Source organism: Eriocheir sinensis, chromosome 34 (genome assembly GCF_024679095.1).
Source record: "Eriocheir sinensis breed Jianghai 21 chromosome 34, ASM2467909v1, whole genome shotgun sequence".
Classification (NCBI taxonomy): domain Eukaryota; kingdom Metazoa; phylum Arthropoda; class Malacostraca; order Decapoda; family Varunidae; genus Eriocheir; species Eriocheir sinensis.
This window is the reverse complement of record NC_066542.1, coordinates 4976790-4994662: the sequence shown is the minus strand read 5'-3', so window position 1 is coordinate 4994662 and position 17873 is coordinate 4976790. Positions and strand designations below refer to the sequence as shown.

At 45.6% G+C, this 17873-nt stretch overlaps 1 protein-coding gene across 3 annotated transcripts in view; it reads left to right on the top strand.

The window, feature by feature from the left end:
* The window catches only part of LOC127006954 (cAMP-regulated phosphoprotein 21-like), a 124309-nt gene that overhangs the window by 37255 nt on the left and 69181 nt on the right, over nt 1-17873 (top strand). The gene's annotated exons all lie outside the window — the stretch shown is intronic.

Sequence of the window (17873 nt, the reverse complement as noted above, 5' to 3'; positions counted from 1 at the left end):
CTGCCATTCCTTTCCCTTTCTTCCTCTTCCTCCTCCTCCTCCTCCTCCTCCATTCCCTCGTTTCGCCCTTCCATTTTCTCTTCGTCAAGGCTTTTTTCTTTAGTCCGCCCCGTTGCCTTCATTTCCATTTCCATTTCCATTTCCACGTCTCCTCATCCGTTGTTTTGACTTCTGCAGTTTTTTTTTCTCTGTTCTCTTTTTCTCTTCGTTTCCTTCCTTCCTTCCTTCCCTCTCTCCCTCTCTCTCCTTCTCTTTCTTTGTTTCTGCCTATCTGTTTATTTTCTTTTCCTTTATTTCTTTTTTTCTTTTGTCTTTCTATTTTTTTCTTTTTTTTGTGTATCTATTTACCTCTTTCCTTGTTTTCTTTCTTTCTTTCTTTCTTTCTTTCTTTCTCTGTCTCTCTCAAGTGGGTGTTATTTGCCAGAGTGAATCCAATATGTTTTTGACAGGTAAAGAGACAGGCAGGTGAGGCGGTGAGGGAGGAGGAGGAGGAGGAGGAGGAAGAGAAGGAAAAGAAGGAGGAGGTGAGGGAGAAATAAAAGGAGGAAAGGAAGGGTAAGGAAAAGAAAGAAGAGGAGGAGGAAGAGAAGGATAAGGAGGAGGAAGAAGAGAAGAAGGAGGAGAAGGAGGAAAGGGAGAAATAAAAGAAGAAGGAAAGGAAGGATAAGGAAAAGAAACAGGAGAAGGAGGAGGAAGAGAAGAAAAGAAGGAGAAAGAGAAGAAGGAGGAGGAGAATAAAAAAGAAAAGTTCAGTATGACATAGGCGGACGACTATGAACGGAGTGTAATGTTTATAAGTTATGTATAAGTATAAGTATTAGCTTCTTAGGGAGAGAATTCAGTGGGTGAGAGGTATGTGTGTGTAATCTAGGGTAGGCAGGTGTGTGTGTGTGTGTGTGTGTGTGTGTGTGTGTGTGTGTGTGTGTGTGTGTGTGTGTGTGTGTGTGTGTGTGTGTTTGTTAGTACGTGTGTAGGGGCGAGGCGGTGGGTGGCAAGAAAGTGACGTCATTAGTGTGTGAGGGAGGGCGGATAGTGAGATATGTTTATGGCACTGTGCCGAAACCACCTCCCTATACTTCCTTCTCCCCTTCCCTCCCTGTCCCTGCTTCTACCCTCACCTCGCGTACCCTCTCCTCCCATACCCGTCATTTCCCCACCAGCGATGCCCTACGCCCCTGTCCACCCAGCAGTGAATGGGTACCAGGTATTAATCGGGGGTAGTGTCTGTTCCTTTCTATAATTCCATTCCCTTCTGTCTCTCTCCGGCATATGACCACAGATGTTGCGCCGACTAAACGAAACTTTCCAACATTCCCCACCAGCGTTACCAGATTATCGTACTGTATATTCCTCGTTGTGAACCATAACTATTGCGAAAGAGAGAGCAATAGTCAACGGTTGCTACGAAAACTTTGATAGAATGACCTTATGTGTTGGTACGATAGTTTTGGATCTTTAACTAAGTGCAATGTTCTGAGTACGATAATCTCTGGTAGCGCTGTTTTCCCACCTGTTCCTCCCAACCCTCGCCGCGTCCCTGCCCTTACCTCGCACCCCCCCCCCCTCCCATAGTCATCACTCCCCCTCCCCCTTCCCCTCCATCCCCCCTCTCCTCTCGTCACCATACTGGGAAGGACAAAGATAAAGCAAGGTTCGGAAGAAAGGAAATATGGTGATTGTTTATTTGTTTATTTATTTACTTGTTTTGTTTATTTTCTTGTTTATCCCTTGCACGTTTATCACTGTTTTATCTTTGTCTCCCCTGGCTCCTATCTATCTATCTATCTATCAATCTATCTATCTATCTGCATCTGTCTGTTTAGCTCGTACACACACACACACACACACACACACACACACACACACACACACACACACACACACACACACACACACACATTTTTCTTGCTTCCTCCTGGTTTCTATATGATATTTCTCTTGTATTTCCTCTTCATATTGTCGCTTTGGTGTTAAAAGTGTGTGTGTGTGTGTGTGTGTGTGTGTGTGTGTGTGTGTGTGTGTGTGTGTGTGTGTGTGTGTGTGTGTGTTGACGGAGGGCTGAACACAAAAGCCGGCACGGAACCGTTCTGTCACGAGTCAATCTGTATGATCAGAACTTATATATAGGGAACTATTTACCTCGAGCCGCCAGCCAGCCAGCCAGCAGATGGGTAGAGGGCTAGAGAGGCTGTCCCGCGGAGGAAACACATGACCGTCCTCCCAGCCAGCGTGTACCCCAGCCTGCCCGTCCCATACCCAGCCGTTGCACCCTGATTCCCTCGCCCCTCCACCTTCTTCCTCTCCCACTGTACCCCGTCGCATAGTCGCATACTCTACGCGCTTGCCATCCTGCCAACCTGATGCACTCGACAGGAAGTAGTTATTGATCTGCCTGCTTGAGATACGTATGGGGAAAGAGTTAAAATGATTACTCTCAGATTCGGTTATTGTCAAAGAAAACTATATAGGAGGTTGATGGATTAAGTACACACACACACACACACTCTTGGTCACTCTTCTAAACTTTTTTTTTTAATAAGGGCAGTGATTAGCTGGCTTTTATTATTATTATTATTATTATTATTATTATTATTATTATTATTATTATTATTATTATTATTGACATTGAGCTTCTTCCTTTGCTGTAAACACACACACACACACACACACACACACACACACACACACACACACACACACACACACACACACACACACAGATTGACAAATTGCAAGAAAAAGAACATTCACTCACTGGCCAAGTAGATGGTGAAGAGAGGGGGCCGTGGGGGTGGCGGAGGGGTAGAGGGGGAGGAAGGGAGAGGGCTGGGGTTGGGTGGTGAGAACTTAAGAGAACCAGGTGGGTGGGTGTTGATTGTGACAGGTAACTGCCTACCTAGAACGATCGTTGGATTCGCGGAAGTCCTCCCAGAACATTCCCGCAACAAGAGTGAAAGTGCCGCCCCTGCCCATCCATATTTGAGCTACAGTCAACTTTGCGGACAGACAAACACAAAGGAATCGATGGAAACACCCCCACCACCCCTCCCTCCTTCCTCCCTCTCCCTCTCTCTCCTTCCCAACCCTTCCCTTCCCCTCCTCCACCTTCCCAGCCTTTCCCTTCCCCTCCTCCACCTTCCCAACCCTTCCCTTCCCCTCCTCCACCTTCCCAACCCTTCCCTTCCCTTCCCTTCCCTTCCTTCCTTCCCCCTCTGCACTGTGTCCTGTTCCCTTCTCAATGTTTACTTTATCGGCTAACTCAAGGCCAGTGGGTCTCTCTCTCTCTCTCTCTCTCTCTCTCTCTCTCTCTCTCTCTCTCTCTCTCTCTCTCTCTCTCTCTCTCTCTCTCTCTCTCTCTCTCTCTCTCTCTCTCTCTCTCTCTCTCTCTCTCTCTCTCTCTCTCTCTCTCTCTCTCTCTCTCTCTCTCTCTCTCTCTCATTTCTTTCTCTTTTTCCCTTCTTTTTTTCTTTCTTTCAGTCTTTATTTTTTTCCTCTTTCATCTATTCATTTCGGTAACGGACTGACATACAGACAAACAACAGCAGACAAATAAACACGGACACTGACGAAAGCATTATCATCTTCGCTACTCGAACTTGTGAGGGGCCGACGATGAGTCCTTCCAGAGGGCACCAAAAGTGTTAGGGAAGTCGTGTATGTTCCCGACCATGAATGTTGGGTGGCTGAAGGTCCCTTGGGAGATAGTCCAGCCCAGACCTTGAGCTCTTACAGTTTATTGCTTCCCTCAGGAGTGGTTTGGATCATTTCCGATAAAATTGGATGATAACTGGCCATTATGGTGGGCGATACGTATTCTTTGAGATACAGTTTTGTTGTATACGTGTGATTACTACATGATTTATGCCCGTAAGGAATTGCAACATGATTCGTGTGATCATGGTTCCTGTAATGTTTTTTTGATGGAAGTGTGCGTCCTCCAAGTTCTCTTTTAGTTTTTGTTGTTGTTGTTGTTTCTGTATTGTTTTTTGGTGGACCTGTGCGCTCTCTAACTCCAAGTTCTCTTCTAGTTTTTTGAAGTTGTTGTTTTGTTGCTCTCTGGTCTGCTTATTTTTTCTCTTATTTCATTAATCTTTGTAATATCGAACAGTTGCCATGCATGATTATAACTGCTCTGAGTGATTGAGTGAGTGAGGGAGGGAGTAAATAAGTGAGGGAGAGAGTGAGTGAGTGAGTGACTGAGTGAGTGAAAAGTGAGTGTGTGTGGGTTGCATCCATTCATAGGCCAACCACGAGGAAGGGACAGCCACGCAACACACTCAGCCCACGCCTTGCATCCTTCTCTCCGCTGTCTCCCGTCGCCTTACACTTGCGATAGATTTTTGTTTGGCCTTTTCATTCCATTTTAGCATGATTTGAACTGTACTGTTATTTATACACACGAGAAACTGATGCATGGATACTATGATAGAGTCCACCCAGCCTTTGCCTCCCTGTCGCCCGGCGCTTCGTTAAGTCCATGCACGTGTTGTCCTCGCCGCCCGTCAAAGGAACGCGGCGCCGAAGGGAAACACACCGACATGCAGTCACCGTTGATTGTTCTAACCGGCTTTTGTTTTGTATGCGTCGCGCTCACTGTCAGGGAAGCTTATTGACCCAGATAGCACGCACCATTACCTACATTCCATTCTCATATCAGAGGAATAAAAAAAAGGAAATAAAAGGGAGCAGAAAGCGATACATTCACGTGATCTTTATGTGATATGAAAGGTCCGTGCATGCATAATAGGAAGCTGCCTTAGGAAATTGTACGTTGGTATGAGATATGGATGTGGTACTAAAAGGGAAGCTTGGTGGCCATATCGTACGCACCCTTCCATACTCATATCAGGGAAACGAATGAAGGTACCCTAGAAAATAGTGCATTGGTATAAGGTATTGGTGTTGTATAAGGGATTTGAAACGCACACTAAATGAGGTCTTGCAAACTATATTCTAACACCCATAGTCCCATACCCACACCCACACTCACTCACTCACTCACTCACCCACCCACCCACTCACCCACTCACTCACTCACTCACTCACTCCCGGCCTACGATCGTATTCCAATCTCTCCCTCACTAACGGGGCCTCACACTGCGTTGATTTTATTCGCTGTTCGCCGCCCTTTGTGTTCGCCAGCGTCTGCCTCTCAACAGCGAATTGGCGAGCTCAGAATTCGCCATCTAATAAAGCCTCGCGCAGTGCTGGTAAAATAAGACTATTCGCAGCGTTTTGGTGAGAAAATTTCTGTTATTTCTGTTTACTGCTCTGATCTCTTTGCTCTTCTGACCTTTTCTTTTTCTTTTATTCTTTCCTTTTCCTTCCTATTCTTTTCTTTCCTTTTCTTTCCTTTCCTTTCCATCATTTCTTGTTTACTGCCCTGATCTCTTTGCTCCTCTGACCTTTCCTATTTCTTTTTTTCCTTTCGTTTTCCTTCCTATTCTTTGCCTTCCTTTTCTTTCCCTTCCTTTTTCTTTCCTTTTCTTTTCTTTCTTGTTTACTGCCCTGATCGCTTTGCTCGTCTGACCTTTCCTATTTCTTTTTTTCCTTTCCTTTTCCTTCTTATTCTTTGTCTTCCTTTTCTTTCTCTTCCTTTTTCTTTCCTTTTCTTTTCTTTCTTGTTTACTGCCCTGATCTCTTTGCTCGTCTGACCTTTCCTCTTTCTTTTTTCCTCTCCCTTTCCTTTCCTATCCTTTGCCTTCCTTTTCTTTCTCTTCCTTTTTCTTTCCTTTTCTTTTCTTTCCTTTTCATCTTTGCAGCAGCAGCATTGACAAGCAACACTGTATTTTCTGGGACGCTCAATTAAAGTTGTATTACCAAGAGGAGAAACACGATGCCGTTATGCTTAACTTTCTGCGGTTCTTACAATAATGCTGAGTAACAGAAATTGCATCCTAAATAGTTATGCTGAGAGAGAGAGAGAGAGAGAGAGAGAGATGGTCAATGAACATTCGGATATGATATGTACCATTTCCGAGGCATTTAGTGACGTCAATATCAATATGATCGTCAAGTATGCATGGTTCAACACACACACACACACACACACACACACACACACACACACAGAGTTGATAGTTTTCTGGAATCTTCGTTGGCTTTTTATTTATTTATTAGTGCTTACTTTTTTTGTGCCCTTGAGCTGTCTCCTTTGTTGTAAAAAAGAAAAAAAAAACGGCTTCGCTTTTTGCTCAAACCATCCCCCAGTGATCCAGTTGCCGGGTGGTGTATTTCCTTTCTCTGTACGGGTATGTGTCGCCCGCTTTTGAACAGGGCAGGTTAGGTTAGGTTGGGTTAAGATAGGTTATGTTAAGACTGGTTGGGGTCAGATTGGGTAATTTTGAGTGGGAACTACAATGAGAATATTTTCCATTATTTAGAGGTCAATTTCGGGTGGAAGAGGAAAGGTCAATTTCGGGTGGAAGAGAGGTCAGTTTTCGGGTGGAAGAGGAGAGGTCAGTTTCGGGTGGAAGAGAGGTCAGTTTTCGGGTGGAAGAAGAGAGGTCAATTTCGGGTGGAAGAAAGGTCAGTTTTCGGGTGGAAGAAGAGAGGTCAATTTCGGGTGGAAGAGAGGTCAGTTTTTTGATGGAAGAGGTCAATATTGGGTGGAAGAGAGGTCAGTGTTTGGATGGAAGAGGAGAGGTCAATTTCGGGTAGAAGAGAAGTCAGTTTTTGGATGGAAGAGGTCAATTTCGGGTGGAAGAGAGGTCAGTTTTGGATGGAGGAGGAGAGGTCAATTTCGGGTGAAGAAGTCAGTTTTGGATGGAAGAGGTCAATTTCGGGTGGAAGAGAGGTCAGTTTTGGATGGAAGAGGAGAGGTCAATTTCGGGTAGAAGAGAAGTCAGTTTTTGGATGGAAGAGGTCAATTTCGGGTGGAAGAGAGGTCAGTTTTTGGATGGAAGAGGAGAGGTCAATTTCGGGTAGAAGAGAAGTCAGTTTTTGGATGGAAGAGGTCAATTTCGGGTGGAAGAGAGGTCAGTTTTGGATGGAGGAGGAGAGGTCAGTTTCGGGTGGTTAGTTTCGAAGGTACAGCCGGGCGTCTTCACTCAGGAACCACATCCCCGTAGAGAGATTGGGAATATGCTGCCGGGTGCCATACTAGAAAAGGCCAGCTTGTTGTGTCATCCTCGGCGATTGGTTCGATTATTTCAAGCACCGCGAAGAAGATAAGAAAAAAGAAACGTCGCGTGATCTCATTTTGCAACCAGCGCAGCGAAGAAGTTGCAGACCAAACCAACTTACATAGAACCTCAAATAACCGTCACGGAATACGGCAAACGAGTCATTCATTCAACCCCGAGAGAGGGAGAATTCAACACAGCGAAGAGGAAGAGAAGAAACAGAGAGAGAGGTAAACTAGCCCAAGAGACCGCAGACTAAACTAACTTAACTTACAACCTCAAATAACCCTCACGGAATACAGCAAACAAGTCATTCATTCAACCCCGAGAGAGGGAGAATTCAACACAGCGAAGAGGAAGAGAAGAAACAGAGAGAGAGGTAAACTAGCCCAAGAGACCGCAGACTAAACTAACTTAACTTACAACCTCAAATAACCCTCACGGAATACAGCAAACGAGTCATTCATTCAACCCCGAGAGAGGGAGAATTCAACACAGCGAAGAGGAAGAGAAGAAACAGAGAGAGAGGTAAACTAGCCCAAGAGACCGCAGACTAAACTAACTTAACTTACAACCTCAAATAACCCTCACGGAATACAGCACACCCAGTCATTCATTCAACCCCGAGAGAGAGAATTCAACACAGCAAAGAAAAGAAGAAACAGAAGTCGCATCCTGTCATTTTGCTGTGGAGAGGTACACTAGGAAAGCGAAGAAACAGCAGGCTAAACTAACTTAACTTACAACCTCAAATAACCCTCACGGAATACAGCACACCCAGTCATGCATTCAACCCCGAGAGACAAAAATCGACACAGCAGAGGAAAAGAAACACAAGTCCCATGCATGTGTCCTCTCTCATTTCGCAACAAGTCGGGTAAGGCCATCGTGCATCCAGCGATCAAGAGCTCCGGGAATCAATCAAGTTCATCCTCTTCGGTCCGTTGCTCCATTCACCGCCCGGGGCTCGAGTCATGCAAACAAAAAGAGTCCCATTCAGCCCCGGCTCCTTCATTCATAGGCGAGTCGCGAAGCATTGACCTACATGTTGTGAGGGAGTGGAAGGGGATGAGGGTGAGGGGAGCAGAGAGAGAGAGAGAGAGAGAGAGAGTGAGAGTGAGAGTCCTATAGAAAGAGGGAGAGGGGAGCGGCTCTTTGGTAAATAGAGAAAGAATGATTGTAGTTACATTGGGTGCTCTCTCTCTCTCTCTCTCTCTCTCTCTCTCTCTCTCTCTCTCTCTCTCTCTCTCTCTCTCTCTCTCTCTCTCTCTCTCTCTCTCTCGCTCTCGGTTTATGTTGCACCACCAAATAAAGAAAATAATATTAATAAAGAAAATATTAATGATGAAAATAATGATGAAGAAATATTAATAAGAAAAGTATAGTGTATTTTTTTTTTTGTATATTTGGCGGTGTCGATGACCTTAAAACACACACACACACACACACACACGGCGATATGACGATAATGATAACAATACAAAGATGATTAGGTTATTGTTATTGTTGTTATTGTTGTTACCGAACCTTCAAACACACAAATTTCAATACATGACCCTCCCCCTCCTCTCCCTCCCTCCCCCCCTTTCCTCTCCCTCTCCCCTCCCTCCTTCCCATCCTTTCCCCTCCCTCTCCCCTCCCTCCATCCCATCCTTTCCCCTCCCTCTCCCCTCCCTCCCTCCCCCCTTTCCCCTCTCTTTATATAATTCACTAGTTTTCTATCTCGGCCACTGCCTCGATTTCACCTCCTAGCTCCCTTTTTGCCATCATCCAACCTGTGCCTTTTAGCCCTTTTTTGTGTGCCGCTCTGACCCGCAATCGCCCATTAAGAAAATTGTTCCCATTCTCTCTCTCTCTCTCTCTCTCTCTCTCTCTCTCTCTCTCTCTCTCTCTCTCTCTCTCTCTCTCTCTCTCTCTCTCTCTCTCTCTCTCTCTCTCTCTCTCTCTCGCTCTCGCTCTATATAACTGAGAGAGAGAGAGAGAGAGAGAGAGAGAGATGGAAAGCAGTGTTGGTAACTATGGCAACCCTCTGATGAAGGCAAGATTTCTCAGTGCTAACCTAACCTACCCCTTCCCTTCCCTTCCCCTTACCTTACCTTCCCCTTACCTTACCTTACCTTACCTTGCCTTACCTTACCTTGTCTCGCCCTTCACTTCTCCTCCCTCACCTTACCTTGCCTGGCCCTTCCCTTCACTTCCCCTTCCCCTCCCACGCCCTTCGTCACTTTCAGTTATATCACGTAACCTGTTGACCTTTCCACCCTTGCTTTTTTTTTAACTTCTTCCCTTCCCTTCTCTTCCCTTCCCTTCCCTTCCCTTCCCTTCGCTTTCCTTTTCTTCCCTTCCCTTCCTTTCCCTTCCTATCCCATCCCTTCATTTCCCTTTCCTTTCCTTTCCTTCATTTCTCTTCCCTTCCCTTCCCTTCCCTTCTCTTCGCTTTCCTTTTCTTTCCTTCTCCTTCCTTCCTTTCTGTTTCATTTCTTTTTTCTCCCTTTCCTCTCCTTTCCATCCATATCCTTCCCTTTCCTTCCCTTCCTTTCCCTTCCCTTCCTTTCCCTTCCTTTCCTTTCCTTTTCTTCTCTTTCCTCTCCCTTACTTTTCCCCTCCTTCCCTTGCCTTTCCTTTCCTTCGTTTCCCTTCCCATCCCTTCCCTTCCCTTCCCTTCCCTTCCCTTCCCTTCCCTTCCTTCTCTTTCCTCTCCTTTCCCTTCCCTTCTCTTCCTTTCCTTTCCCTTCCTTTCCTTTCCTTCTCTTCCCTTCCCTTCCCATCCCATCCCTTCCCTCCCCTTCTCTTCCCTTTCCTTCATTTTCCTGCCCTCCTCCAAAATACTTTCCCATTTTATATATATTTCCATGTTATTTTCCATGTTATTTTTATTCTCCTACCTCCCACCCACACTTAGTTTCGTCTCTACACTATGTTAATATTTTTTTCATAATTTTATCCACCCTTTTCCAGACATATATACGCTCTCATTCCCTTTCCCTCCTTTCCCTTCCATTCCCTTCATTTAATTTTCCTATGGTTTCTTTTCCTTTCCTTCTCTCTCCTTCCTTAATCCTTCCCTTCCCTTCCCTTCTTTTATCTATTGTTTCTTTTCCTTTCCTTCTCTCTCCTTCCATAACCCTTCCCTTCCCTTCCTTTATCTATTGTTTCTTTTCATTTCCTTCTCTCTCCTTCCATAACCCTTCCCTTCCCTTCCTTTCCTTCCTTACTTTCCCAATGGTTTATTTTCCTTTCCTTCTCTCTCCTTCCATAACCCTTCCCTTCCCTTCCCTTCCCTTCCTTCCCTTCCTTTACCTTCCCTATGGTTTCTTTTCCTTTCCTTCTCTCTCCTTCCATAACCCTTCCCTTCCCTTCCCTTCCCTTCCTTCCTTTCCTTTACTTTCTTTATGATTTCTTTTCCTTTCCTTCTCTTTACTTCAGTAACCCTTCCCTTCCCTTCCCTTCCCTTCCTTTACCTTCCCTATGGTTTCTTTTCCTTTCCTTCTCTCTCCTTCCATAACCCTTCCCTTCCTTTCCCTTCCCTTTTCTTTGTCTTCCCTTCTTTTCCCTTCCACCATAACACTTTCACATTTCGTATACAATTTTTCTCTTCGTCTTTCCTGGTATATATTTTTCCCCTTCTATTCTTTATTTTCCTGTCTTCCACCTCTTCCCTATCTCATGTGTATGCACCTCCTCCCTCCCCTTAATCCCCCGCCCTCCACCTCGATGCATACACATTCTATATATAATTTTCTCTCTCCTCCCACAAACTCATTTTTCCCTTCTTCACGCCCCGAGTAATTTTTCCATCTTCTCTCTCTCTCTCTCTCTCTCTCTCTCTCTCTCTCTCTCTCTCTCTCTCTCTCTCTCTCTCTCTCTCTCTCTCTCTCTCTCTCTCTCTCTCTCTCTCTCTCTCTCTCTCTCTCTCTCTCTCTCTCTCTCTCTCTCTCTCCCCCCTTACCACTATGCATAGACTTTTTATGTATCTTTTTTTCTTTCTCCTCTCTCTGTCCTGTTCCACAAACTCATTTTTTCACTCTCTGGTTCATTTTAGGCTGTCTTCCGTTCCGTCCCATTCCTTCATTTCCTTCCCTTTTCTTTCCTTTCCCTTCCTTTCCCTTCCTCTCTCAGTCCTGTTCCATAAGTTTTTCACGTTTTTTTTCACTGGTTCATTTTAGGCTGTCCTCCGTTCCGTCCCATTCCTTCATTTCCTTCCCTTTTCTTTCCTTTCCCTTCCTTTCCCTTCCTCTCTCAGTCCTGTTCCATAAATTTTTCACGTTTTTTTTCTCTGGTTTATTTTAGGCTGTCCTCCGTTCCATCCCATCCCTTCATTTCCTTCCCTTTTCTTTGCTTTCCCTTCCTTTCCCTTCCTCTCTCTGCCCTGTTCCATATACTCTCCTCGTCTTTTCACTCTCTGGTTCATTTTAGGCTGTCCTCCGTTCCATCCCATCCCTTCATTTCCTTCCCTTTTCTTTCCTTTCCCTTCCTTTCCCTTCCTCTCTCTGCCCTGTTCCATATACTCTCCTCGTCTTTTCACTCTCTGGTTCATTTAAGGCTGTCTCCGTTCCACCCCATCCCTTCATTTCCCTTCCTTTTCTTTCATTCCCTTTCCCTTCATCGTCTCTATCTCAAATGCGTCCTTATATCCTTTTGCTACACTTATTTATTTTGTTTATTCTTCCCTCTAATCCATTTTCCTTGTCTTTCTTTTTTTTCAGCTTCCTCTAACTTTCCTCTCCTCTATCCAGTCTTTCCAAAATGTTGCCTTTCTGCGCTGATTTTTCCTATTTTTTTATGATTTTCTTTCCTGTTTCGTTATTCTTCATCTTTTTTCCTTTATTTATCTCTCTAATTCATGTATCTTAGGTCTCCGTCACTCTTTCCTCAACATCCTTTCTGCCCTTTCCATCCTTCCCCTTTCCTTCCCTTCTCTTTTCTTCCCTGTCTTCCCTTCTCTTCCCTTCCCTTTCATTTTCATTCCTTCCCTTCCCTTCCCTTCTCTTCCCTTCTCTTCCTTTCCCTTCCCTTCCCTTTGCTTTCCTCTTCTTCCCTTCCGATCCCCTCCCTTCCCTTCCCTTCCCTCCCTTCCCTTCCCTTCCCTCCCCTTTCCCTTCCCTTCCAACCCTTCCTTTCCCATCGTCATAAGGCCTACACACTTAATACATCTTACCACTCTGCTTCTTCCTCATTTTTTCTCTCAAACAAATTTTCTCCTCTACACAATCTTGCCTTCCCAACCCTCCCTCCTCCCCTTATCTCCTTAATTCCCTTACTATCCCAACGCACGCATCCATTCCTCACTACTGACCTCCATTGCAGCCACGAGCCCCTTCCTTCTGACTCACCTGCTTTCCCACCTGACTCACTCTTTATCTCCCTTCCCCCCTTCCCTCCTCGCCTTTTACCTCCCGTTTCCCCACCTGACTCACTCTTTCTCTCTCCCTTCCCCCCCTTCCCTCCTCGTCTTTACCTCCCATTTCTTATTCAAGCAAGCTGGCTTCCCTTCACCTGCCCTGGTTTCCCCTCCCCGTCAGTCTGATTCACCCCCTCTGCAATTTTGCCAATACCGTTTCCCCTCTCTCTCTCCTCCTGCTTATGCTTCACTTCGCTTCCTGATGCGTGCTGAAATGCGTAGCGGTGTCGAGAGTATTAATCACGCCTTGGACGAGAGAAAATACTTGGTGCAATGTTCCTCAGCCCCGCGCGTCGCCTCAGAACACTATCACGCCTTGGACGAGAGAAAATACTTGGTGAAGATGTTTTATGCTGTTCCCCTTTTTGCCTGTTTATGGTGTGTGTGTATGTGTGTCTGTGTGAGTTAGTGGTGTGAACGAGAGAAAGGATGATGAATCGAGGAGTATGAAAGAGGAAGAAGGCTGAGGAGGAGGAGGAGGAGGAGGAGGAAAAGATTAACTAGGCAAAGGACAGTGGAAAAGAGCAAATGACAGGAGAACGTGAAGATGAACGAAATGGAAAAGAAGGAAAAAAAGAGGAAAGAGAAGGCAAGGAAACAGAAAAAAAGGTGTTATAGAGAGAGAGAGAGAGAGAGAGAGAGAGAGAGAGAGAGAGAGAGAGAGAGAGAGAGAGAGAGAGAGAGAGAGAGAGAGAGAGAGAGAAAGAGAATGAAAGCCTCAGGGTGGGTCAGGGAGATGGGGGTTACAGGTAGCTAAGTGCGTGAGAAAGAAGAAGGGGGGAGATTAACAGCTCTTTGAGGGGGGGGGGAAGGGGGGCGGGGGGGTTAACTCCTCCAACCCTGTGTCTTTATTGCGCCCATAAATCAGAAGGACTTAAGGTATGTCCGGGGTGGCTCATCACGTGACCACTTGGGGGGGGGGGGGGTAAAGGAGGGAAAGGAAGGGAAAGGAATGGGGGAAGGGGGAAGGAAGGGGGGAGGGGAAGGGAGGGAAGGGAAGGAAGGAGGAATGAGGAAGGGAAGGAAGGAGGAAAGGAAGGAAGGAGGGAGAAGGAAGGGAAGGAGGAAGGAAGGAAGGAAGGAAGGGAAGGAGGAAAGGAAGGGAGAAGAAAGGGGAAGGGAGGGAGAAGAAAGGGGAAGGGAGGGAGAAGAAAGGGAGAGGGAAGAGAGAGAGAAGAGAGGTGAGAGGAGAGAGAGAGAGAGAAAGGAGACAGGAAGAACACACACACACACACACACACACACACACACACACACACACACACACACACACACACACACACACACACACACACAGTCACTTTCTCTCTCTTGCTTTCTCACCTTGTCTGTATTTTGTGTATGTATGTATGTATGTATGTGTGCGTTTATATCTCTTTGTCAATCTGTGTGTGTCTGTCAGTCTAATTACTGCCACCGTCTTCGTGTAGTATAATAGTTACGCTTGTCAACATGTACAAGAATAAAAAAACAAAAACACAAAAAACAGCAACAATTATGGGTCGTTATCTTTGGACTCCGAGAACCAAATGGACAAAGGGAGGAGGGAGTGGAGTGAGTGGAGTGAGCTATACCTCTTACCGTACTTAAGGATGCACTGGTTATTGTCGCCCATCATGTATCATCCTTTCTGGGTACGGTACAGGGGTAGGTGGGTAGGGTCATAGTTGGTGGGGGTAGCCGGTGCGGGTATTAGTGTAGTGCTGAACGCTTGGTGTGTGTGTTTGTGTGTGTGTGTGTGTGTGTGTGTGTGTGTGTGTGTGTGTGTGTGTGTGTGTGTGTGTGCGTAACGTGTCATATTTGGGTGCCGGACATTCCACCTACTCCTTCCCGGACATTTTCCCCCTGACAAATTCCCCCCTGGACATTTTTCCCCTGACAAATTCCCCCCTGGACATTTTCCCCTTGACAAATTCCCCCCTGGACATTTTCCCCCTGACAAATTCCCCCCTGGACATTTTCCCCCCGACAAATTCCCCCCTGGACATTTTCCCCCTGACAAATTCCCCCCTGGACATTTTCCCCCCGACAAATTCCCCCCTGGACATTTTCCCCCTGACAAATTCCCCTGGACATTTTCCCCTGACAAATTCCCCTGGACATTTTCCCCTGACAAATTCCCCTGGACATTTTCCCCCTGACAAATTCCCCCCTGGACATTTTCCCCCTGACAAATTCCCCCCTGGACATTTTCCCCCTGACAAATTCCCCCCTGGACATTTTCCCCCTGACAAATTCCCCCCTGGACATTTTCCCCCTGACAAATTCCCCCCCTGGACATTTTCTCATCCGAACATTTTCCCCCCTCTCTCTCATTTATCTGTACATTAAGACTACAAGTTTCTCGTCATAGTGATGTTTAGTGGGGTACGTTAGGTTCCCAGGAGCTCCCTTGTATAGGTCTACCGGTCTCATGCAGACTCCTTATGTTCGGTGTCGTTGGAATTAAGAGTGCGTATTTGCTGCTCTCAGGTGGGTTGGACCGAAGTTTTCATTCAGTAAGCCTTGAAAGACTTACCCGGTGAAAGACAAAGAGAATATGGGTATCTCTTGTAATAATAGAAGAAAAGATATTACCAGGTTTGCCATATTTGAGGAAGCACTTTGACGCGAAAACAGACCACTCCAATCTAACTATAAATAATCTCCGCGTTATACTTGCCCAGTGATAGACAAAGAGAATATGGGTGTCTCTTGTAATAAAAGGAAAGAAAAAAAAAACATTACCCGGTGTGTCATATTTGAGGAAGCTCTTTGACGCGAAAACAGACCACTCCAATCTACCTACATGAATAATCTTCGCGTTTCTTTCTTTTATATTCTCTCGGGTTTATCTTCGTTAGCGGACAGTAACTCGGCGGGATAAACAGAGCCGGAGAAACTTCAAACAAAGCAATGTCTTCGCATGCTGACGTTGGGGGGAAACTATAATTGGAGGAAGGATGTTTTCATATCGTTTGTTCAGTTGACAGAGGATTAACGAACTCCCGAACGAGGGCTTCCGGGTGGGGAAAAAGACCGGGGGAGCGACGCCTCGGAAAGGGAGAGCAAAGACGGAGGGAAAAATAGGCGGGATCCGGGAGAGGAAGAAGCGTAGGAAGACAAGAGGCGACTTCTAGGAAAGGAAGAGAAAATATAGGAGAATGGGAAGCACCTGAGAGGGAAGATTGAAAGGTAGTCGTGGCCTGAGGGATAAAGGGAAGATATGGGAGAATACGAGACAGCTGGGAATAGAAAATCTGGTAAAAGGATAAGAATGCCTCGAGGGTGCAGGAAACGGTGCGATGCGTGGGTTGTGGATCGAGAAAAATGAAGGTAGTTTATTTGAAGGAGACGCAGAGACCAAGTTGGACGCCTCTTGAGGGGAAGGGATAAAAATCGTGTGTGTTATGTTTTCAGTGTATTGCTTTCAGTTTTGTTCTGTTTGTGTGTTTGTTCTGGACAGTCTGAGGCAGCGACCCCTCCAGCAGGGAAAGTTACGATCGGTGAGTGGCGGGTTGGCGGCGGGAGGCGGGCAGACTTCACTGTGTGTGTGTGTGTGTGTGTGTGTGTGTGTGTGTGTGTGTGTGTGTGTGTGTGTGTGTGTGTGTGCAAAGATAGATGTACACAGATCAGCTTTTCAACTAGTACAAATTTCTTGGAACAAATCCCTTTAGCAATTTCTATAGGTAGTGAAATATGTGTACCAACTTCCATAGACTTTTTCATAAGCTTAATGGACAGACTTTGATATTATGTTTCGAGTATTTAATTATATTGCCATACCCGCTTACAAAACATATGATTCATCACTTATATAATGTAATTCTTTCATTCCCCCCTCTACACACACACACTCGCACGGCCCCCTCCACCCCCCACCCCCCCTTAGCACCCAGGATACAGCACAGCGGCGGTTGGGACGAGGGATAGCACGCACCGAGCCGAGTGACTAATGGCGGGGTGGCAGGCCGGGTATTACGTGTAGCTCATTTGTAACCTTTCTGCACGGGGAAACGACACGACTCTTTTAATGTCAGTGGTTTTACGCAGGGCAGTTTTGCGAGGGAAGACCATGGACGATGGAGTGTGTGTGTGTGTAAGAGAGAGTGAGTGAGTGAGTGAGTGAGACAGACAGATAGACACACAGAGAGACAAAGAGAGATAAAGAAATCATGCTGTGAACAAAACAAAAACAAAAAACAAACAAAAAATAATAAAGAAATATCCACCCACTCAGAAAACAAAACAAAAACAACAACAGCGTGGTGGAAGAAGTCGGAGTGAGCGAGAGAGTGTGGGCGAGCGAGAGGAAAACAAGGAAGAGGAAAAACAGCTCGACCTCCACCTTCAGAATGTCACGTGTCTCTTTGCCAGCCCCGCCGCGTGCCGCTAAAGGTGTGAGGCGAGGCTGATTGTGGTGGTGGTGGTGGAGGGGGTGGTGGTGGCGGCGGTGGTGGTGGTGGGGGTGGGGGTGATGCTACTGTTGGGGTCCTTCCTTGTTGCTACTACTATTGGTGTTGTGTAGTAGTAGTATTAGTAGTAGTAGGAATAGTGGTTGGGGAATGGTTGATATTGTCTTTATATTCCTGTTTACGATGTTTTGGTTATGCTGGTTGCGATAGTGCTAGTATTAATTTGATTTTTGGTGGTATTAGTATTAATGTTAGTAGTATTGCCTCTTAATCCTCTCCTAAACCTCTTAATCCTCTTCCATACCCTCTTAATTCTCTTCTAAACCTCTTAATCCTTTTCCTTTTCCTTTTAATCCTCTTCTAAACTTCTTAATCCTTTTCCTTTTCCTCTTAATCCTCTTACTTTTCCTCTTAATCCTCTTCTAAACCTCTTAATCCTCTTCCTTTTCTTAATCCTCTTCTGTACCTCTTAATCCTCTTCCTTTTCCTCTTAATCCTCTTCTAAACCTCTTAATCCTCTTCTAAACCTCTCAATCCTCTTTCTTTTCTTAATCCTCTTCTGTACCTCTTAATCCTCTTCCATATCCTCTTAATTCTCTTCTAAACCTCTTAATCCTCTTCCTTTTCTTAATCCTCTTCTGTACCTCTTAATCCTCTTCCATATCCTCTTAATTCTCTTCTAAATCTCTTAATCCTCTTCATTTTCCTCTTAATCCTCTTCTAAGCCTCTTAATCCTCTTCCTCTACCTTCTGGAGGCGTTAGATATGAAGACTAACACTCTCTATTACATGTGTGAGTAAGATCGACGAAAAATAGTTAGTAATTTATTTTTTAACGTGCTGCCTATAGAGTCTGTAGGCTCGAACCTATGTCCATTGATTCACCACACCGGCACTCTGACCACTCGCCCACCGCCTCCCATGTTAGTGTTAATGTTAGTGGAATGCGATCCT